General features: G+C 41.4%; 1 long non-coding RNA gene across 1 annotated transcript in view; it reads right to left on the reverse strand.

Annotated features, from left to right (window-relative positions):
- Positions 1–25,195, reverse strand: part of LOC134342340 (uncharacterized) — a 37,502-nt gene that overhangs the window by 10,242 nt on the left and 2,065 nt on the right. The window contains exon 2 of the long non-coding RNA XR_010017003.1: positions 11,383–11,496. This is a non-coding gene — a long non-coding RNA (uncharacterized LOC134342340). The remainder of the gene's footprint in view (positions 1–11,382; positions 11,497–25,195) is intronic.

Below are 25,195 nucleotides of genomic sequence, written 5' to 3' on the forward strand. Positions count from 1 at the left end.
AAGGTTGGCATTCTTACCATCACATTGCCAGTCATAAGCTCCTAATATACTTCAATGGGAGCTTTTTGTTCTTACAGAAAACCCAGTCTACCAACCTCTTCTAAAATCAAAGCTTCTTCATTGGCGGAACATGTAGACCCTTTCTAATCTTTTGACTTGCTTTTTAGATGTCCCGCAAGATCAGAAATGACTTGCCTTCACCGCAGTTCAGGAGGATCGGAAGGTGTCTGTGAGTGAACTAATGTAATATGGAATGACATGACAGACTGAAGACTTGACCCGTAATGAGAAGGTCTAAGATGACTAGAGATCAGGCTTTGCAAGACAAGCCTATGCTCACACTGAGCTAAGGAGTACTTGCAAAAATATGAGGGACAGTGAGACTGGAAAAAAGGTTCAAAAGTTCATTTTTTTGTCCAAGTATGCAGGTACAACACAAATCTTGATATTTGTCTTCTCCAGATAGCCATGAAATACAGAAAAATACACGACATGAAAATAAAGAAACAAAACTTGCAAATCCCAAAACCCCCACCCTCCCACCCAAAAAACTAACAGATCATCCACAGCCCCAAAAACCGTAAAGTCCCCAATATTGGAAGACATGTAGTATCACCAATCAGTGTCAGATTGCCTAGAGTTTCTGATACAATGTAATTCAAAGAACACTTAATTTGTTCTATCTCCATTCTCAGAGACATTTGAAATATTTTCTGACTGCGTGACATCCAGCTGTTCCAAATTGCTGATGGAGATCTGTTTATCCTTAGCCATTAAGACCATATGTACTCTTGCATGGAACATGGAATTTTATTAACATTAGAAAGAAAATATGCAGTTTGTAGATAAATTCTGTTCCAACTCACCCAAATAGCACTACAGCAGATGCATTGCCTGTATGTTCTGATTGAAAGTAAAGTCAGTGATATTTTTGTTGTATCCTGGTTGAATTATCACTCCTACAATGTTTGTTAATAACTCACACCTGAAATAAATTCACAAATGGACTGGTTCTGTTTACTCAACTGATGAAGGCTAATAAAGTCGCACGTATTGTAAAAGTTGCATTGTCACTCGCTCAGCTAGACAAGGCCCTCAGTCAATTATTATCACTCAAAGTTCACAATTGGACATCAATTGTAGCATGGAGGTTCAATGACGTACATAGTGGATCACTGTTAAAAAAAAAATCCATCTGGTGTGGTAATGTGTTTCAGAGATGGACATCCACCGGCTTTATCTGATCTGGACTATTGCGATTGACCAAATCTGAGTTACACAGAAGCTGTAACTTGGAAATACAGAAGTATTTATACATACAGTGAACCTCCAGGAGAGCCCAGCAGAACCTCACTCTCGTGGTACAACACTTCATACTTCTTCACCATGAACATAACGATAACTGTTTAACCAAAGTTATGACAAAACAGACCTGTGATTAAGTGGCAGAGAGGCACGTTTAACAATATGCTAATAGCAGGAACATTCATCATGGTGTTTCCCTCCATAGTTTCAATGGACCAGCAAATGTGCCACACCCAGTGATGGGTTTCACTAGCCACAAAGTATCAGTTGTACAGCTTTTATTTCAGGATGGCTGGTTTTCATTTTAGTTTATCCATAATTATGCTATCCATCATTGTTCACCCTCCAAATAACAATCCCTACCATGGAACACATGCATGACTCCAGACCCACCAGTATGCTTAGTGCCTTACATCTTAACTAAAATGGGCAACCAATACCAGAACTGCAGCATTCTCTAACTTCCCCCTCCTACTTCCCTCTTCTTCCATCTCCTCACTCTGGCTCCCCTCTTCTCCTCTCATCACCTCACTATCACCCCCCCTCCGATGCCCCTCCTCTTTCCCTTTCTCCCATAGTCCACTCTCTTCCCCTTTCAGATTCCCTCTCCTTTACCTTTTGCAGCTATCACTCCCCAGCTTCCTACTTCATCCACCCTCCCCCACCCACCTTCTAGTTTGTACTCTTTCCCCTCCCCTTACTTTCCAATCCTGATGAAGGTCTCAGCCCGAAACGTTGCCTGTTTATTCCTTTCCATAGACACCGCAGCATTTTGTGTGTGTGATTGCCAGTGACATCCACAAAAATGGGAAGAAAGAAATGAAAAGAATTCCACCAGTAATCTTCAACAAAAATCCTTCCTGCAAGGTGAATCGGTGCAGAACACTTCTGATTACTATCGTTCTTACCGCTCCTTTTGGCATTCGCTCCAGATCACACTCTGACCTGCCCGGGCTCTTGGATGCGCTTCTTCCATACAATTCTGGTCCTTCACCAGATGGCTGGTCTTTATGTGGACTAGAACGGCTCTGCTTCTTCAGTCCTATGACATTTTGATGTTACTAGTCATGGGATTAGGAGGTAGCCCTTGCCCCTCAGAATACATCTGTGGATCTATTCTTTGTGTAAACTTGATGATGGAATTCCGAAGGATAAAATAATGTCATTGTAGCATCCCACCTGCTGCGTCTTGGCAGCTGTAAGAAGACTTCAAATAATGAAAACTGTCTGACCTTTTGTGAGCATGACAACAGGGACATTGTCTTAGAGTGGAATTTGCTTATTAGCTACAGATGCGATGGTAGTGACAATACTTTATCCAAAAGCACTCATTCTCTGTACTAATATAATGCAGATACCACTACTTAGTAATAAAAATATAAAGGATTTTGATGATTAAAAACTTAGCAGTTCATGGAAGGAAGGCCTGAATTCAAATAATGTCTCATGCAACTTCAAGGTATCACAGAACTCTTTATTTCAGGATGAATAAAAAAAATCTGGCACAGCAATTTATTGCAAACAAATCCGTTTTGCAAGTTGGTTGAAAGTTAAATATTGGCCAAGAGACTGGAAAGTAGTTTCCCTTTCTGAAAATCATAATAGAGGATCATTAAGATTCACCTGAAAGTGCAGGTGGAGTTCTGGCTTAGAGTTCATCTTTAAAGGTTGCAGCTCAAATGGTGTAACACTCCCTCAATCTAGAATGTCAGTCTGGATCGCATGCTCAGAACCTAGGAAGTATAGAATGAATTGAGAGTGCCACCCTGCCAAGCCACCGTAAAGGCAAAGAGGCCAACCAATACATGCACACAGAGCACTAAGCAATGAGATTCCTAAGCCCAGTGTCTTTTTATTTTATGTTTAAATCTGAAATGCAATTGACCACATGTAAATCCTCCAATGGCCATATCACCAGTAGCTCACGTTTTGAAATAACACATGCACTAACACATTTATATTTAAAAACTTTGCTTACTGGCAGGAAAATATCCATCAGTTGTACACGCAAAACAATCAGACATACTTACAAGATGACACACCAATTAAACACAAGAAAATAACAACTGGCTGAAATATATTCTATTGCCTCAGCAATTTTTTAAGAGTACAATATGCCTAGACCAGTCACTGGCCAACAACAGAGATCAGAAACATAGAAATATACAAACATAGAAAAACTACAGCAGAATACAGACCCTTTGGCCCACAATGCTGTGCCAAACATGTACTTACTTTAGAAATTACCTAGGGTTACCGATAGACCTCTATTTTTCCAAGCTCCATGTACCTATTCAGCAGTTTCTTAAAGGAGCCTATCGTATCCGCCTCCACCACCATTGCGGGCAGCCCATTCCCCGCACTCACCACTCTCTGCGTAAAAAACTTACCCCTGACATCTCCTCTGTACCTGCTTCCAAGCACCTTAAAACTAAGCCCTCTCATGACAGCCATGTCAGCCCTGGGAAAAAGCCTCTGACTATCTATATGTTCAATGCTTCTCAATAAGATTGCTTTTTACAAACTAGGAAATATCCCATTAAAAAAAATTGGAGACGTGGCCTAGGTTTCATTTGTGGGTGGTTCATGTTGTTGTGAGAACACCAAAGGATTTGAGCAGAAACTCCTCCAAATGGTAGTGGATTCGGCCCAGTGCATCACGGGTAAAGCCCTCCCAACCACTGAGCACATCTACAGTGCCTATAAGAGGTATTTGCCCCCTTGGAAGTTTTCATGTTTTATTTTTTTACAACATTGAATCACAGTGGATTTAATTTGGCTTTTTTGATACTGATCAACAGAAGAAAAAACTACCATGTCAAAGAGAAAACCGATCTCTACAAAGTGATCTAAATTAATTACAAATATAAACACAAAATAAATGATTGCATAATTATTCACCACCTTCAAGTCCGTATTTAGTAATTGCACCTTTGACATTATTTACAACCTTGAGTCTGTGTGGATAGGTCAATATCAGCTTTGCACACATAGACACTGCAATTTTTCCCCATTCTTCTCTACAAAACTGCTCAAACTCTGTCAGATTGCATGGGGTCTGTGAGTGAACGCCTTTTTCAAGTCCAGTCACAAATTCTCAAATAGACTGAGGTCTGGACTTGGCCACTCCAAGACCTTAACTTTGTTGTTTTTAAGCCATTCCAGTGTAGCTTTGGCTTTATACTTGGGGTCATTGTCTTGCTGGAAAACAAATCTCCTGGGTTGCACTTCTCTTGCAGACTGCATTAAGTTTTCCTCCACGGTTTTTCTGTATTTTCAAGTCAAATCAAGTCAAGTCACTTTTTATTGTCATTTCGACCATAACTGCTGGTACAGTACATAGTAAAAACAAGACAACATTTCTCAGGACCATGGTGCTACATGAACAATACAAAAACTACACTGAACTACGTAAAAAACAACACAAAACTACACTAGACTACAGACCTACCCAGGACTGCATAAAGTGCACAAAACAGTGCAGGCATTACAATAAATAATAAACAAGACAATATGCACAGTAGAGGGCAGTAGGTTGGTGTCAGTCCATGCTCTGGGTATTGAGGAGTCTGATGACTTGGGGGAAGAAACTGTTACATAGTCTGGTCGTGAGAGCCCAAATACTTTGATGCCTTTTGCCAGATGGCAGGAAGGAGAAGAGTTTTTATGAGGGGTGCGTAGGGTCCTTCATAATGCTGTTTGATTTACTGCATTTTGTTGCATTAATTTTACCCTCTATCTTCACAAGCCTTTCGGGGCCTGCTGCAGTGAAGTATTCCCACATCATGCTTCACAATAGGAACCATAGAGCCATAGATCCATAGAACACTACAGTACAGAAAACAGGCCATTCGGCCCTTCTAGTCTGTGCCGAAACTTTATTCCGCTAGTCCCATTGACCTGCATCCAGTCCATAACCCTCCAGACCTCTCCCATCCATGTAGCTACCCAATTTATTCTTAAAACTTAAGAGTGAGCCCGCATTTACAAAGTCAGCTCGCTCCACACTCCCACCACTCTCTCAGTGACGAATGGTGTGTTTTTGATGATGTGCGGTGCTTGGCTTATGCCAAACATAGCATTTTGTCTGATGGCCAAAAAGCTCAATTTTGGTTTCATCAGACCATAGAACTTTCTTCCAGCTGACTTCAGAGTCTCCCTCATGTCTTCTGGCAAACTCTAGCTGAGAGATCATGTGAGTTTTTTTTTCAACAGGGGCTTTCTCTTTGCCACTCCCCCATAAAGCTGCAACTGGTGAAGCACCTGGCCAAGAGTTATATGCACAGTCTCTCCCATCTCAGGCACTGAAGCTTGTAACTCCTCCAGTGTTGTCATAGGTCTCTTGGTGGCCTCCCTCAGTAGTCCCCTTCTCACACAGTCACTCAGTTTTTGAGGACAGCCTGCTCTAGGCAGCTTTACAGCTGTACCATATTCTTTCCATTTCTTGATAATTGACTTAACTGTACTCCTAGGGATATTCAGTAACATGGAAATGTTCATGTATCCATTTCCTGACTTGTGCTTTTTGCAGAGTTGTTTGGAGTGTTCTTTTGTCTTCATGGTGTAGATTTTGCCAGGACACTGCCTCATCAGCAATTGGACCTTTCAAATACAGGTGTATTTTTACTACAATCAATTGAAGCACCTCGACTGCACACGGGTCTCCAAAAATAGATCTCTATTTTACTAATTATGTGACTTCTAAAACCAATTGCTGCACCAATGATTACTTGGTGTGTCATATTAAAGGGGGGGGGGATGAATATTTACACAATCAATTGTTTCGTGTTTTATATTCGTAATTAATATAGATTACTTTGTACAGATCTGTTTTTCACTTTGACATGAAAGGTTTTTTTTTCTGTTGATCAGTGTCAAAAATCCCAAATTAAATCCATTGTGATTCAATGTTGTAAAGGAATAAAACATGAAAACTTCCGGGGGGGGGGTGAATACATTTTATAGCCACTGTAAATGAAACGTTGCTGTAGAAAAGCAACACCCATTATCAAATACCCACACCACCCAGGCCATGGTCTTTTGTCACTGCTGCCATCAGGTAGAAGGTACAAGTGGCTCAGGACTGGCACTGCCAGGCTTAGGAACGGTTACTACCCATCAACCATCAGGCTCTTGAACAAACTGGGATAACTACACTCATAAACAACAGGAATTCTGCAGATGCTGGAAATTCAAGCAACATACATCAAAGTTGTTGGTGAACGCAGCAGGCCAAGCAGCATCTGTAGGAAGAGGTGCAGTTGACGTTTCAGGCCGAGACCCTTCGTCAGGACTAACTGAAGGAAGAGTGAGTAAGGGATTTGAAAGCTGGAGGGGGAGGGGGAGATGCAAAATGATAGGAGAAGACAGGAGGGGGAGGGATAGAGCCGAGAGCTGGACAGGTGATAGGCAAAAGGGGATACGAGAGGATCATGGGACAGGAGGTCCGGGAAGAAAGACAAGGGGGGGGGTGACCCAGAGGATGGGCAAGAGGTATATTCAGAGGGACAGAGGGAGAAAAAGGAGAGTGAGAGAAAGAATGTGTGCATAAAAATGAGTAACAGATGGGGTACGAGGGGGAGGTGGGGCCTTAGCGGAAGTTAGAGAAGTCGATGTTCATGCCATCACTTCACCTGTGAGTCGACTGAGGTGATATACTGCGTCCGGTGCTCCCGATGTGGCCTTTTATATATTGGTGAGACCCGACGCAGACTGGGAGACCGCTTTGCTGAACATCTACGCTCTGTCCGCCAGAGAAAGCAGGATCTCCCAGTGGGCACACATTTTAATTCCACATCCCATTCCCATTCTGACATGTCTATCCACGGCCTCCTCTACTGTAAAGATGAAGCCACACTCAGGTTGGAGGAACAACACCTTATATTCCGTCTGGGTAGCCTCCAACCTGATGGCATGAACATCGACTTCTCTAACTTCCGCTAAGGCCCCACCTCCCCCTCGTACCCCATCTGTTACTCCTTTTTATGCACACATTCTTTCTCTCACTCTCCTTTTTCTCCCTCTGTCCCTCTGAATATACCTCTTGCCCATCCTCTGGGTCACCCCCCCCCTTGTCTTTCTTCCCGGACCTCCTGTCCCATGATCCTCTCATATCCCCTTTTGCCTATCACCTGTCCAGCTCTCGGCTCTATCCCTCCCCCTCCTGTCTTCTCCTATCATTTTGCATCTCCCCCTCCCCCTCCAGCTTTCAAATCCCTTACTCACTCTTCCTTCAGTTAGTCCTGACGAAGGGTCTCGGCCTGAAACGTCGACTGCACCTCTTCCTATAGATGCTGCTTGGCCTGCTGCATTCACCAGCAACTTTGATGTATGTTGCTGTAACTACACTCATTCTATTTCTGGTGTTCCCATAACCAATGGTCTCATATTAAGGACTCTTTAACTTGTTGTTTCATGTTCTCTTTATTTATTACTATTTATTTACATTTGCATTTGCAGTTTGTTGTTCATTGACCCTGTTTACTGTCACTGTTTGAAAAGTTTGCTAAGTACGACCTCAGGAAAAAGAATCTCAGGGTTATATGTGTCACATGCATGTACTCTGATAATAAACTTTACTTTGAACTTTTACTTTATTGTAGCAGAGAAAGCCCTCTTAACACACAGGTGATCACCACAAGGCAGCTGTTGGTCTCCAGAACAACAGATTCCTGTCCAAGCAAGTACTAATTTATTTTTGCAAATCTTACATAAAGCTGCCAGACTGTGATTTGTTGGCAGTGTGAGATTGATGCAAACTAGTCTGAAGGCTTTTCCCTGTCCTATGAAGCCTACCAGGCACTGCCCGGCTTTAAAAGCACTGCTGACAATCCAGCCAGGTGCTGCTACTTTTACACACCGATTTAGATCTCAGTGATCTACGTTGTATTGAGGTAGCTGTTTATTTGCAGAAAAATCCCAAAGAAACTAGCAGCATTGCACTACAAAGTATAACTTCCACATTTCTGAACACGCCTGATTAGATCCAGAATTCCCAAGGTTGTGGTCAGGCTTTTTACGGAGTCTGTCGAGCGATCCCAAAGATGATGAATGAGGACGGGACAATAGACATAGACCCCAGAAATGGCCTGCTAATCCAGAATATTAATGCATAAGGAATCCATGCAGTCTTAAAAGACCGGACTCGAAATTGACTTGGCCATAGAAAACAGACGGGGTGATATTCCGACTGGAGGTCTTTGACCACCTAGTGACGGAGAAATGTTGGAACCTCTGCTGCTTACATAAATGATTTGGATGAAAATGTAGTGGGCTGATTAAGTTTGAAAACAACAGAAAATTTGGTGTTGAATGCTTTTGAGCCTCAAGGACATTTCCTATTAAGCTGGGGATGAGGCTTAACCAAGCTGCTTCAGCAGTTGTGGGAACAGCTTGTACTGATTCTGCTGCCTCAGCACTGATATGGCTCTGTGGCTGAGGACTCATGCACAGGGACTCTGTGCTTCGTGTTCTGTGTACTTTTTAATTTTACATTTTGTTTTACTTTTTTTTTGCTTTTTGCACTATTTGTTTTCTTTTCACATATTGGATTTTTGTTGATCTTTGTTGTGTGGGGTTGATTCTAGAGCATTTCTTTGTTTTGTGACTGCCTGCAAGACGTTCAATCTAGGAATATGGCATGCATACTTTGATAATAAATTTACTTTGAACATTGAGCTTCGCTTACAACACTCGATTAATTTCCGAAATGCTCAGCCACTGATCTGACACAACCCATGGGAGGACCACCCGTATGAACTGTCTTTATAAGTTGATGTGAAAGACGGGCAACACACCACTGAGTAGAAATTATGAACCTGTAAGATTTCCATGACAACTGAGGCCTTCAGCACAGGACTAGCACCAAATCTTAGAGGGTCTAGACTATCCTGAACAAACCCATGTGTCCCATACCTCTGCAATATTCAGCTTCTTTCATAATCTATTTCACGTGAACTTTTCCCTTATGTATAGAACATAGAAAATTCCAGTACAGGAGTAGGCCCTTCAGCCCATAATGTCTGTGCTGATCATGATGTCATTCCAAATTAATCCTATCTGTCTGCACACTATCTATATTTCCCTATTCCCTGCCTATTCATGTGCCTGTCTTAATACCTCTTAAATGCAATTACTCTATCTGCTTCTACCACATGTTTTGGCAGCATGTTCCAGGTACTTCCTCTGTGTGGAAAGAAAAAACTTGCCTCATAACTCTCCTCTAAATTTTCCCCCTCTCAGCTTAAAACTATGCCTTCTAGTAGTTGACATTTTCACCCAGAGGGAAAATGATTCTACTTACTCTATCTATGTCTCTCATATACTTCTATTAGGGTGCCCCTCAGTCTCCAGCCCTCCAGAGAAAACTATCCACCACACAGGTAACCTGAGCTAGCTGGAAAGAATTCCTATCACAATTATATTTAAAAAGGGGTGTTGTTAAAGGAGCTATATCTTTCCTAACATTGGAGCCTTTATCAGTTGGAGGCTGACAAACGAGTCCTCTGTAACCTTGCAAAATGGTTTTGCTGACCAATACAGAACAGCCAAATAAATAAAATTTATAGCAATAACAAACAATGAATTTGCAGGTTCTCCCTGATATACAATATAACAAATGCATCCCTATTTCACTTTTTCCAGTCACATTTTAACCTATTCTGAACCCTTTTTCTATATTTTGAAAAACCATATTGTTGACATAATGCCGACATTCTAATGTATCTCTTGATCAACACTGCAATTTCTGTGAAAAAAACTGCAACACTGGAGATGTCTTTTCCACTAAGTATTTGTACTGGAGTCAAAGGTTATCATGTACTTCGTATCCGACAATTTATTGCTGTTGATCATGCAAGGCAACCCGTGGCAAGCTAGGTGACATTATCTCTTGAAAAACCACTTCGAAACCATTTACTCTGTAACCAAGTCTAATTTATCACAAACTGGGGTTAAAGTGTAGGAATTAGCATCAAGGTCCAAAGTTACATTAAAATTATGTATCAGCTGAAAGAGAAAGAGACAACCTTGAATATAACTTGAGCGATTAGTTACTAATCCTAAAAGCATGAATAATTTCTGGCTGTCAAAACATCTAGAAGGGTATTGTTGCTTCAAAACATTTGTGCAGTAAAATAAGATGAACTTATAAGATGAATGACATCATCTTATTTATCAGTAAATAAGATGAACTAGACCATTAGGTTATGCAGATGTCCTTGTAACAGCCTTCTGATAGCTTTTGAAGCAAATACAATTCATATCTAAAGGTTAATTCTACCTACTCGAGTAATATTGTTACAGGTACTTAACACTGTTCCATTGGTACATTGTTTCATATAGAATTCACCACACAACTCTTATAGACCTTATTCTCCTTTGAGTCTCATGGATGAATCAGAATCGGATTTAATATCACCGGCATATGTCGTGAAATTCATCAACTTCAGAGCAGCAGTACAATGCCAAACGTGATGAATTTTGTAAGAAAAACAAGTGAATTGCAGAGGGGAAGAAGCTGTTCCTGAATCACTGACTGTGTGCCTTCAGGCTTCTGTACCTCCTTCCTGACGGTAACAATGAGAAGAGGGCATGTTCTGGGTGGTGGGGGTCCTTAATGATGGACGCTACCTTCTTGAACGACCAATTCTTGAAGATGTCTTGGATACTATGGACGTTAGTACCCATGATGGATGAAATACATCTCTGAATCTTTGCACAAAGTGCACCTCAGGGCATGGAAACAGGCCATTTGACCTACTTTCACCATGCTGACCAGTGCACACTCATCCATATTAATCCCTTTCTCCACCGCTGGGCGTGTTGCCTCAGTGATTTGAATGTTTGTCTTGTCATTCAAATGCTATCAGAGACTCTGTTTCCACCAGTCTCTCAAGCAGGCACTCACCACTTTCTAGGAGAAAGAGATCCTCCTCTGAATCTCTCTGAGTCCTTTACCCCTTACACTAAGTCTTTTCATTTAATCTATATCAGATATGAGGAAACAATTCCTGCAATCTACCAAGTGTACAGTATACCCCTCGTTATTTTGTATACCTCAGTCATGGTTCCTCTTACCCTCCTCTGTTGCAAGGAAAGCAGACCCACCCTTTCCAGTTTCACTTTGTGATTGAAACACTCCATACCAGGCAATGTTCTGGTGAACCTTCTCTGTAGAGCAATCACATCCATCTGTAAGGAAGAGAAATCAAAGGCTGGGAGGAATAGGAGAAATTACATTTCTTTTGCTCCCTCCTCCCAAAAGTCAAAGTTCAGACACGAGGAAAAACATTGAGAATGGCGCATTGAGTTAGAGCCCAGGAAAAGTCAGGTGTCATGTGACATGACAGGTTCAGCCCTCACCAATCCTGAAAGAGCAGGTACAAGAGGAAACCATGGACTGCATGTTAGAACAGGAATGGGAAGCAGAATGTAAAATGTTTGGTCGCCGGGAAGTCCCACTTGTGGTGGATGGAGCAGAAGTGCTCAACCAAGTGGTCTGCCAATTTACAATGAGTTTCATTAAAATAGAGGAGGCCACATCAGGAGCACTGGACAATATAGATGACTGAAGCAGATTCACAGGTGAAGTGCTGCCTCACCTGAAAGGACTGCCTGGGGCCCTGAATGGAAGTGTTTGGGCAAGTAGAGCACTTAGGCCACTTGCAGGGATAAGTGTCAGGAGGAAAATTTGTGGAGAGGGATGGATGGACAAGGAAATTCCAGAGGGAGTGATACTTGTGGAAAGCAGAGGTGTGGGTGGGAGGTAAAGATATGTTTCGTGGCAGGATCCCTTTGAATACCGCAGAATTTGTGGAGGATAATCTATTAGATGTGGAGGTTCATTTGGTGGTAGGTAAAGACAAAAGGAACTCTATCACTGTTAAGGCAGCGGGAAGGTGGGGTGAGGGCAGCATCAATAGTGGAAGGAAACTCTGTTCTTTAAAGGAGGAGGACATCTCTGATGTCCTGGGAACTGATACAGTGGAGCTGAACGAACTGAGAAAAGGGAATAGTATTTTTGTAGAAGACAGGGTGGGAAGGGGTAGAGCTAAGGTAACTGTGGGAATTGTTAAGTTTATAAAAGACATCAGTTGACAGTTTATCTCTAGAGATGGAGTTAGAGAGAATGAGAAAGGGGAGAGGTGTTAGAGATGGACCAAGAGAAATTAAGGGCAGGGTGGAATTTAGAAGCAAAGTTGATAAAATTGACAAGCTCAGCATGGGTGCATGAAGCAGCGCCATGTAGTTGTCAGCGTAGAGTTGGGGAATATTACCAGGGGAGATTTCCGACATTGACTGTTCTATGTAGCCAACAAAGAGGCAGACATAGCTGGGGCTCATGTTTAGAGAAAGTGGGAGGATCTGAAGGAAGAATTGTTCAGGGTGAGGACCAGTTCTGCCGGATGAAGGGAAGATGGTTGTGGAGGGGAACTGGTTAGTTCTTCTGTCAAGATAGAAGTTAAGACTTTCTTGATGGGGGATAGAAGTGCATAGGGACTGAACATCCATGGTGAAAATAAGGGGATCAGGGCCAGGGCATGGAAAGCATCACGGATGTGGGTGGGAAGGGTCTCAACCAAGGGAGACAGAATGGAAATGAGGTATGAGGATGCGGGTTCAGTGGGGCAGGAGCAAACAGAGACAGTAGGCCTACCAAAAGTGTCTGGCTTTTGGATCTTGGGTAGGAGGTTGAAGAATTGGGATGATCATATCCATTAGAGTTTAGAAAAATTAGAGAATATTTCTTGTTATTGTAATTTATTTTTTATTGAAGTTCATCAGCAAACATTTCCGTGATGTATTTCAGATATTGTACATATATATCATAAAATCATATTTGCCACAAATCTCCACATAATATTTATCTGAGGTATACACCTATAGAAAAGAGAGGAAAGAAAGAACAAGCAAAAGGAGAAAACTATGTACAAGTAGGGAGTGATCTTTTTTTTACAACATATTCATTGACTTGTGAGAATAAAATCAGGCCTATGAGGTGTTAGGTAGTTAAACCATTTTACCCAGTATGAATCAAATTGTTCCAACTTATGATTAACAGATGCTGTTATCTTCTCCATTTTGTAAATGTCCATTGTAATTTCCATCCATGCATTTAAAGTTGGGCTCTCCTGTGATAACCATTTCCTGGTAAGAGTCTTTTTACCAGCCACCAGCAGTATATTCATTAAATATTTATCTCTTTTCAACCATTCTTGAGGTACATACCCAAAAAAAATTGTCTTACTTTCCAAGGGTATTTCAAATTTTAAAAATGTCTTGTAGGGCATTGTGTATCCCACTCCAATAGTCTTTGATAACGGGGCAATCCCAGAAAATATGATAATGGTTTGTGTTTTGATTTTCACAATTTCTCCAGCAAACAGGGAGGTTACTATCATAATGGAATTTTTGAGAGGGTGTAATAAAATATCTTATCAGGTTTTTCCATCGAAACTCTCTCCATTTCTGTGAACTGGTACACTTCCATTGATACCTCCATATTATTGTCCATTCTTCCTCAGATATAATTATCCTTCCTTCCTTCTCCCATTTTGTTTTACTGTATGAAGTTGAATGTGTTTTAAGATTTGACAAATGCTTATACATGCTTGAAATGATTCTACTACTGTTATCTGAATTATATGCTTTTCTAAATAGCTCTATCAAACATGTACTTGCCTTGGTTACATTTTTAACCCTCCTATTAACATACTGTTGCATCCGTAGATATCAATAAAAGTCCTGTTTTTCTAATAAGTGTTGCTCTTTAAGCATTTCAAAACTGAACAGTGTTCCTTCTTTCATTATATTGCAAATACCTGTTATTCCTTTAGCTGTCCAGTCCTTAAATCTAGCATCCAGTTTATTCGGCATAAAATCTGAGTCATATGCACACCATTTAAGAATTGCAATATCTCACTCTAGTTTATATTCTTTTATAATAGTTTTCCATATTTAAAGAGTCCATTTCACCCATGGATTATCAATAGTATTCATGTACCTTTGTAGGTTGTTATCAGCCAAAATTGCCTGTATGGGGATGGGAAATATCCCTTCCTCAATGTTTTTCCATTGAGTGTCATATGATGGGTTGCACCAGCATATCACGGCTCTCAACTGTGCTGCAAAATAATAATTTCTAAGAGAAAGTAGGCCCCATCCCCCGCCACCCCCCCCCCCCACTTCCTTGGCTAATTGCGAAGTTTTGAGATGATCTGTAGGCCTTTTATCTTGCCATATATATCTTGATAACATTTTGTTCTATTCATTGAATTGATTCTGATTAATCTCTATTGGTAGGATCTGAAAGAGATATAATAATCCAGGCAATATATTCATTTTAATAGATTCAATCCTTGAACTGAGACTAAAAAAAGGAATTAGGATCCATCTTGTTAAATCTTCCTTAATTTTTTATATATAGGCAGATAATTGCATTCTGATCATTTTCACAAATCTTTTGGCATAATGATGCCCAAATATTTGAAAGACTCTGTTTGCCATGCCCAGGGATATCTACTTTCAATTTCTCTTGGTGAGCTAAAGTTATATGAAAGTAGTTGGGTTTTATCTATGTTGATCTTGTATCCTGATAATTGACCATATTGTTCAAAGGATTGCATCAATTTAGGTAAAGAGTATGTTGGTTGCCCTAGATAGATCAAAATGTCATACGCATAACAGGCCAATTTATGCTCTTTCCCTTTAATAGTAATTCCCCTGATATCTTCATTTTGTCTGATGTATTGAGCTAATGGTTCCAGATATAATGTGAAGAGTAGCGGTGACCATGCACAACCCTGTCTCGTGCCCCTTTCTAGGGTAAAACTATTTGATAAATATCCATTGATTTTAATCCTAGCAGTAGGCTTGTCATATAGTGCCTGTATAGTTTTAATAATTGTGTCATGGAAACCAAATCTATGTAAAACTCTGTAAAGAAAATTCCAATTAACAGAATCAAATGCCTTTTCAGCGTTCACTATTGCTTCGATTTTATTTTTTTGTATGTGATGCATAACGTGGTGTCCTTCGTATACTGTCTTGTGTTTGGCGTTGTTGTATAAAACCTGTCTGATCCTTATGTATTGGTATGGGTAGAAACTCTTCTAATCCTTTGGCCATGATGGAGGTAAATAATCTATAATCTATATTACAATGAATATTAGTCTAAATGACCCACATTCCATTTTATCCTTGCCTTCTTTCGGTATAGTTGGGATTATTGCCTCCTTCCAGCTGGGTGGCATTTGTGCCTTTTTTAGAGCCCAGTTCAGTGTGGGGAGTAAGACAGGAATGAAATCATTTTTAAATTCTTTGTACCACCCTGCTGTATACCCATCTGAACCTGGTGACTTGCTTAATTTAAGCCTACTAAATACAGCTTTTAGTTCAACTTCAGTTATGTCAGCAGTCATTGTTCTATTTTGTTCTTCGCTTAAAGTGGGTAACTCTAGAGAATTCAGGAAAGTGTCAATTTGGGTTATGCTTCCCCCAGGAACTTTGGAATATAGAGTTTTGTAAAACACTTCAAAAGCTTCTTGAATTTCACTTTATTTATAAGATCCACACAAGACTGGAGAGGTTAATTGCAGAAAGGATGTTCCCAATGGTGAAAAAGTCCAGGGCCTGGATCAGAGTACAAGTATATGGGGTAAGCCATTTCCAACAGAGATGAGAAAAAAATTCTTCACTCAAACAGTGGTGAACCTGTGGAATTCTCTGCCATAGAAGACAGTTAAGGCCAAATTGTTAAATGTATTTAAGAAGTGATGAGATATGCTGTAGTTCTTGTAGCTAAAGAAATCAAGGATTTGGAAGCGGAGACAGATTCTGATTGCATTGAAGACACGGAAGGCTGCAGATGTTAGAATCTGGAGTAACAAACAATCTGCTCAAAGAGCTCAACAGATTGAGCAGCATCTGCAGAGAGAAAGGAATTCTGGAATTTCGGTGCAAAGCTCTGCGTCAAGGACTTTCCTTATCCCACACGATGCTGCTCGACTGTCTAAGTTCCTCCAGAGGATGATTGTATTGGATGTCGGAGAAGCTTGAAGGGACAGATAGACTGCTGCTGCTCCTTCCACGCTAGTGGGCACTTGGACTTGGCAGAGCAAGGTCCTGATCCAAAGGTGAGAAATTCCAGGAAATGTTGTTGCACGCACTTAGTACACACAGCATTTACAGCACCCATATACTCAGGCTGGCACAAACATATGCACTCAAAAATAAACGACCAGCAGCAGCCTTGGGGAGGAGCCAGCATGGTGGAACCACACCTGTCCCGGGCTTAGTAGCCAGGAAGATCACAGCTCTGCGCTGCAGGTGTACCAATTCAACGCTTGCCAAAGATTCTCACTCAAGTAAGTATGACCTATATCTGAAAATATAATTAGTTAGCTTCAACCAAGGCAAGCAATATCTTACAGCATGAGTTAACAAAATCACCCACCACACTTCATATCCAGTGAACGAACAAGGAGTGCAGAATCTACTGTCACAATATCTGAGTAGTAAAGACCCAAGTTCAATTCACAGTCTATACTGAATGGGACAATTGTGTATCACAATGACTTAAGTGACAGGGGAGAATATCATTTTATTCCTATTCATTGATCACATTTCACTATGGATGCATCAGACAGGATTTAGTTTAATGATTCATTGTGAAATAGCCCATCCCCATTCACACCCTACATAACTGCAAATACTACAGAGAAATGCTTTGTTAGTTGTTTTGGCAATGATGGAATAACTTCAAAAGCAAAGGCATGCATACCATGAGCGGTCGAGGGGAGAGTGTTGGAATGACTAGCAAGAGGAAGAAATTAGGTTAAAAAAAAGTGTTTATACCTTTAGGATATCCCAGAAATGCATGTCAACCAAAGAAGAGTAATTTAGAATATAGAAACATAGAAAACCTACAGCACAATACAGGCCCTTCGGCCCACAAAGCTGTGCCAAACATGTCCTTACCTTAGAACTAGTGAGGCTTACTAATAGCCCTCTATTTTTCTATGCTCCATGTATTCATCCAGGAGTCTCTTAAAAGACCCATTCGTTTCCGCCTCGACCACCTCCGCCAGCAGACCATTCCACACACTCACCGCTCTCTGTGTAAAAAACTTACCCCATGACATCTCCTCTGTACCTACTTCCAAGCACCTTAAAACTATGCCTTCTTGTGCTAGCCATTTCAGCCCTGGGAAAAGCCTCTGACTATCAATGCCTCTCATCATCTTATACACCTCTATCAGGTCACCTCTCATCCTCTATCGCTTCAAGGAGAAAAGGCTGAGTTCACTCAACCTATTCTCATAAGGCATGCTCTCCAATCCAGGCAACATCCTTGTAAATCTCCTCTGCACCCTTTCTATGGTTTCCACATCCTTCCTGCAGTGAGGCAACTAGAAATGAGCACAGTACTCCAAGTGGAGTCTGACCAGGGTCCTATATAGCTGCAACATTACCTCTTGGCTCTCAAACTCAATCCCATGATTGATGAAGGTCAATGCACCATTTGTCTTCTTAACCAGAGCCAACCTGCGCAGCAGCTTTAGGTGTCTGTGGACTCCAACCCCAAGATCCCTCTGATCCTCCACACTGCTAAGAGTCTTACTATTAATACTATATTCTGTCATCATATTTGACCTACCAAAATGAACCAACTCACACTTACCTGGGTTGAACTCCATCTGCCACTTCTCAGCCCAGTTTTGCATCCTATCAATGTCCTGCTGTAACCTCTGACAGCCCTCCACACTATCCACAACACCTCCAACATTTATGTCATCAGCAAACTTACTAACCCATCCTTCCACTTCCTCATCCAAGTCATTTATAAAAATCACAAAGAGTAGGGGTCCCAGAACAGATCCCTGAGGCACACCGTTGGTCACCGACCTCCATGCAGAATATGACCAGTCTACAACCACTTTTTGTCTTCTGTGAGCAAGCCAGTTCTGGATCCACAAAGCAATGTCCCCTTGGATCCCATGTCTCCTTATATTCTCAATAAGCCTTGCATGGGGTACCTTATCAATTGCCTTGCTGAAATCCATATACTCTACATCGACTGCTCTCCCTTCATCAATGTGTTTAGTCACATCCTCAAAAAATTCCGTCAGGCCCATAAAGCTCAACAAAGCCATGCTGACTAGTTCTAATCATATTTGTCGCATTTAGGCCACATCTGGAATTTCCAGTTGGTGGATAATTTCCCTCCACGCCGCTCTGACATTTTGGGAAATCATGTTTGTGGCAGGTTACAGCAGTGGTTTGCCTTTGCCTTCTGCTAGGTGAGTTTAAAGAGATCACCACCTCTTGCAGTGGATGACCAGGACGTCTAAGTGCCATGTTGTGCTCTCAGCACTCCACCACACCTGCTGACCTGCCTTCTTGACCTTCGGACCATTAATTGGTCTCTTCCGCTCAATCCACCATGGCCAGACTTCATACGCTGGGAAAGGCAGATCCCCTACCTCACAGAGAGTCAAAGACCCGTCGGCTACCCTCACTTGGTTTGGCCCGTCTGCTGAGACGGTTTACTGGGGTGTGGCTGCTGCCTGTTTGACAGCTACTTGGAGACACAAGTGAGAGCTGAGCACCAGGTGGGGACCAAAGTGGATGAGCTGCCCTGAAAAAGGGCATGGCAGGCCTCCCCACCAGAGGTGTTACCCCTCCCTAGACATCCCATATACCCTCTCTCCATATGCCTCTCCAAATGTTCATAAATCCTGCCTCTCAGGATCTTCACCATCAACTTACCAACCATTGAAGATCAAAATCAGAATCAGAATCAGGTTTAATATCACCAGCCTATGTCATGATATTTGTTGTTGCGCAGTACAATTTGTTATTTTGTCATTTTAGTTGAGTCTGACTCTTCATGACCTCATGGACCATCGGGTCCACAGGGCTTTCATGGCAAGATAAAGAAAAAGTTGTGGGGTAGTGTTCATGAGTTCAATGTCCATACAGAAATCAGATAGAAACATAGAAAATAGGTGCAGGAGTAGGCCATTCGGCCCTTCGAGCCTGCACCGCCATTCAGTATGATCATGGCTGATCATCCAAATCAGAACCCTGTACCAGCCTTCCCTCCATACCCCCTGATCCCTTTAGCCACAAGGGCCATATCTACCTTCCTCTTAAATATAGCCAATGAACTGGCCTCAACTGTTTCCTGTGGCAGAGAATTCCACAGATAGTAGAAAGGTGGAAGCTGTTTCTGAATCAGTGATCCTTCTTCAGGCTCCTGTACCTCCTTCCTGGTGGTAAAAATGAGAAGGAGGCATGCCCTGGGTAATGGGGGTCCTTAATGATGGATGTCACCTTTTTGAGGCATCACACCTTGAAGATGTCCTGGATGCTGGGGAGGTTAGTGCCCGTGCTGGAGCTGACTGAGTTCACAACTTTCCGCAGCTTCTTTCAATCCTGTACAGTGCCCCCCCCCCGCCAATACCAGACAGAGATGCAGCCGATTAGAACTCTCCCCACAGTACATCAGTAGAGATTTGTGAGTGTCTTTGGTGACATATCAAATCTCCTCAGACTCTTAAGGAAATATAGCTGCTATTGGGTCTTCTTTGTAACTGCATCAATATGCTGGTGTTATAAGAGTCCTTGATGAGGATGGTTTGGATGCAAATACTTGAGTATTTGAGGTTAGGATTGAGACATGATATCAGACTGGATCAAGAACTGAGCACAAACCAAACACTAGACACGAGTTGGATTTACAATTGAGCATTGAGGCTCGTTCAGGTGATCTCTAAATACTCAATTCTTGGTGCCCAAAACACGATTATCACTAGGTGGGTTGGTTCTGAATCTTTAAAGGGGCTGTGCCAGCTATCCATATTCCAGACAGTCAGGGCATCTAAACCCCGAAGCTAGCACGGTTGGGTGAGTGTCATAATAGTTGGGCCCAGGATAGATCCTCAGAGATGTTGAGATACAGGAACTTCAAATTGCTCTCTCTTCCCACTTCTAATCCATCTATGAGGACTGATATGTGTTCCCTTATCTTACCCCTTTTGAAGTCTACAGTCAGTTCCTTGGTCTTACTAACATTGAGTGTAAGGTTGTTGCTGTGACACCACTCAACTAGCTGATATATCTCGCTCCTATACACCCTCTCATCACCATCTGAAATCCTGCCAACAATAGTCAGCAAGTGTGCCTAGCCATGCAGTCAGGGGTGTAGAGGTCTTGCAGCTTTTTGATCAGAACTGTAAGAACGATTGTGTTAAACGCTGAGCTGTAGTCAATAAACAGCATCCTGGCACAGGTATTAGTATTGTCCAGGTGATCCAAGGCTGTGCAAAGAACCAGTGAGATCACATCCGTTGTAGACCTATTGTGGCTATAAGCAAATAGCAGTGAATTCAAGTCCTTGCTGAGACAGGAGTTGAGTCTAGCCATAACCAACCTCTCAAAGTACTTCATCACCATAGATATGCGTGCTACTGGACGATAGTTATTAAGACCATAAGATATAAGAGCAGAATTATTTTGTTCATTGGGTGTGCTCTGCCATTTCATTATGGCTGAACCAAATTTCTTCTCAGCCCCAATCTCCTGTCTTCACCCCATATCCCTTCATGCCCTGACCAATCAAGCGTCTATCAACCTCTGCCTTAAATATACACAAAGATTTGGCCTCCACAGTTGCCTGTGGCAAAGAATTCCGCAGATTCACCACTCTGGCTAAAGAAATTCCTCCTCATCTCCATTCTATTCTCAGGCTGTGTCCTCTGGTCTTAAACTCTCCCACCATTGGAAACATCCTCTCCACATCCATGCTATCAAAGCCTTTCACCATTCAATAGGTTCCAATGAGGTCACCCCTCATTCCTCTAAATTCTAGTGAATACAAGACCAGAGCCATCAAATGCTCTTCATATGACAAACCATCCAATCCTGGAATCAAGTTTAGGCAGCTCACTCTGATTGTTGCCCTTTTGAAGCAGGTGGGAACTTCTGACTGCAGCAGATACTGTCACTGCAGTAATTCAGGAATTCAAGCTACCAATTTGCACCCAGCAAGAATATAAGAATGGGAGCACATGTAGGGTATAGACAGTTGCCAAAACAGTCCTCCTTCAGGCTGAATTTTGCCTTCAATCCTCTGGATAATTAAAGAAAACAGGGTATTTCCTCGTGATTTGGGCCACTGCCAATTTCCGTTTCAATTCCACTCTTTGATGGTTATCAAGTATCCACACAAAGAAAAAAAAATACTTACGTTTCTTGCTTAGATGTGTGAGCCAAATTGGGCAAAGTTACAAAGAATAATGGTTTGACATTGCACGGCAGATCCATATCAAGGCTAAAAGTCATGTGTTGCCACAGTAACAGTGATAAACCCTACATTCTTTTTTCCTTAGGGATCAAATTAATATCATTTCCTTTACTAGATTAGGTCTGACCCCTAATAATTGGGTTAATTAGTGTTTTGCTCATTAATTAATGCTAGTATCATGTTGAGAAATGATACGGAGCATTTAAACACACTACAGTTGGTTGCAAGTGTACAATACAATTACTTATCTGGAAATGACAGTTAGATTTTATCAGCTGAACAGTTCACTTAATAAATAAGATACTCAACACTATTCTGACAGATAAAAAGGGATGGCTTTCTGACCTCACAGATATTGATTAACAAGCTATTACCGTCAAGCATTCTTTCAATCCCTCATCTCCACCTCTGGAAATCCAAGTGCCTACTTCCATCACCAGAGCTCTCATGCGGGGTGTAGGACAAGGCCCAAGGAATAGTTCACCTCAGAAATCAACTACAAACACAAAAAATAATTGTTCCATATTAATGTGATTTAACTGATCCAGAATCTGGCTGCAGTTTGGGATCAGCGGAAAAAGTTTGAATCAGCCACCCAACATCAATCTACTGTCTTTGATGCTATTATTAAAGGTGAATGGCATTGTGTCGGGACAACTTTGAGAAGTGAACAAAAGCTTTATTCTCCAATACCGTTGATGCCCCCTTAAATTAGCAGTAAATCATTACTAAAACTGCTTAAATAATGTTAGACAATAATCTTAACCAACAATTAATTAAATACACTTAATGAGAATATTTGGCTCTGAAGCTTAGTCAAGAGTTGGATAGAAAATAGATCCCTCCATTTGTAGTCCCAGATGTTTTGCTGCTGGGAGCTACCAGTTATCAACTAATTCCCCATTTGCCAATAAAATATTTAAAAGATTAAACCATATGTTTTCTTCATACAATACTGCTGTTGTGTTCTGAAACATCCATCGAAAACTTTCTATTTGGATAACAAAGTTATCCTGTATTGGAAACTTGTAACATTCTTCTAACCTACTTGTGATGTTTTTCCCACATATTAACTTGCACTTGACTCCTTTTTGACAAAAGCCCCATTTACAGGTGTAATGTGCAAGTTGCTACTCAAACTATGAGCAACATTGCTTTGCAGCAGAAATTATGTACAAAATATCCTGCAGCTATTATTAATCTGTAATACCTCAAAACACTTGAAATGCACCAAAAATATTTGTTTACTAGCTGGTTGGTACTTTTTCTACAGCTGTTTGTTGAACTGCATTCCCTCTTCCACCTGATTTCTTCTGAACCTTTAAGACATCTGGTTGTTGACCCATTAAGTTCATCTACCTCACCAGCATCATTTTCCAGTGATCCAATATTAACTCTCACCTCCCTTTTACACTTTATATAAATGAAAAAACTATTGGTATCCTGCTTTATATTATTGCCTAGTCTGCCCTCATATGTCATCTTTTCCCTTCTTATAGCTTTTTTAGTTGCTTTTTGTTGGATTATAAAAGCTTCCCAATCATCCAACTTCCCACTCACCTTTGCTACCTTATATGTCCTTTCCTTGGCTTTTATGCAGTCCTTAACTTCCTTTGTCAGCCACGGTTGCCTACCCTTGCCAACTGAGAACTTATTCCTCTGTGGGACATATCTATCCTGTGCCTTGTGAACTATTCCCAGAAATTTCAGACATCCCTGCTCTGAAGTCATCCCTGCCAGTATCCTCCTCCAATCCATCGGGGCAAGCTCCTCTCTCATGCCTCTGTCATTCCCTTTATTCCACTATGATACAGTTACATGTGACTTATGCTTCTTCCTCTCAAATTGCTGTATGAATTCAATCGTATTATGATCATTGCTTCTTAAGGGTTCCTTTATGTTAGCTCCCTAATAAGATCTGTTTATTACACAATGCCAATCTAAGATAGCCTTTCCCTGAGTAGGCTCGAGCACAAGCCGCTCTAAAAAGTCATCTCCTCGGTGTTTAACAAATTCCCTCTTTTATGATCCAACACCAACCTGATTTCCCCAATCCCCTTGCATATTGAAGTCCCCCATTACAATTGTGTCATTAGACTTACCAGCTCCCTTAGCAATCTCAACCCCACATCTTGGCTACTATTTGGAGGCCTATATATGATTCCCATAATATTTTTTTCACCCTTGCAATCTTTTAACTCCACCCACAAAGATTCAACATGCTCTGATCCTGTGTCACCTCTTTCCAAAGATGTAATTCCATCTCTTACCAACAGAGCCAACCACGCCTGTGCCTTTCTGCCTGCCCTTTTGATATAAAGTATATCCTTTGATGTTAAGCTCCCAAATATGGCCTTCTTTCAGCCACGACTCAATCATGCACACAATGTCATACTGATCAATCTCTAGTTGCGCCATGCGTTCGTCCGCCTTATTCCAAATGCTACATGCATTTAAATACAGCACCTTGTCCTGCATTCTTCACCCTTTTAAATTTTGCCTCTGTGATACAATTTAACTCTTTGCTCTGTCTGCATTTGTGTCCAATCATTGGCTTGTCCTTCCTTACATTCCTGTTACACCCATCATCTACTTGTAAACCTGCTGGCTCATCCTCAGCTCTATCATCCTAATTCCCATCCCCCTGCCATATTAGTTTAAACCACTCCCAACAGCTCGAGTAAATTTGCCCACAAGAATATTGGTCCCCCCTGAGATTCAAGTGCAACCTGTCCCTTTTGTACAGGTCCCATCTGACCCAGAAGAGGTCCCATTTATTCAGAAATCTAAATCCCTGCCCCCAGCTCCAATTCTTCAGCCACACATTTATCTGCCACCTCATTCTATTTATATCCTCACTGTCGCATGGCAAGGCAGTAATCCCGAGATTACTACCATTAAGGTCCTGCTTCTCAGCTTCCTTCCTAACTCCCTGTATTCTTTTTTCAGGACCTCCTCCTTTTTTCTTCCTCTGTGGTTGCTTCCACTTCTAGCTGCTCACCCTCCCTTTTCAGGATATCCAGGATATCTCAATTAAGTAAAAATGCCTTCTTACTCATATTATCTTCTTGCCAAGAGAATTCTGGGATTTGAAAATATACACTCCAAAATTGTATTATGCATAATTTTCTGGCCTTGGTTTATTTCTCTAGATGGATTACCTCACTGTTCTCTGGATTGAATTCCATTTACCAATTTTCCATGGACCTGAGTGAATCCTTGCTACAGCTGACAGTTTCCTTTCTCACTAATGATAAACTGTGCACTATGACAATGCAGAGGAGTTATACACTAGCAAGTATCAAGTCTCAGCATCGCTGAAATAATTATGATTATTTCAACATATGAACAGGCTGAAGCAGACACAAGGGAAAAGCATTGTTTCTAAATTATACAACGTGCAAGCATAATTTCTGTTCCCTTATTATGTTGGGCCTAAATCCCAGAAAAGCATGTGATGATATCTCCACCTTGCAGGAATGTATTGCAAACAGCATTTCAGCTTGGAAATATATCACCTTTCTTCCTCATGGTGGAGAAGGATCACCATACTATAGGAAGGACGTGATTAAACTAGAGAGG

The sequence above is a fragment of the Mobula hypostoma genome, chromosome 2 (genome assembly GCF_963921235.1).
Source record: "Mobula hypostoma chromosome 2, sMobHyp1.1, whole genome shotgun sequence".
NCBI classification, from domain to species: Eukaryota; Metazoa; Chordata; class Chondrichthyes; order Myliobatiformes; family Myliobatidae; genus Mobula; species Mobula hypostoma.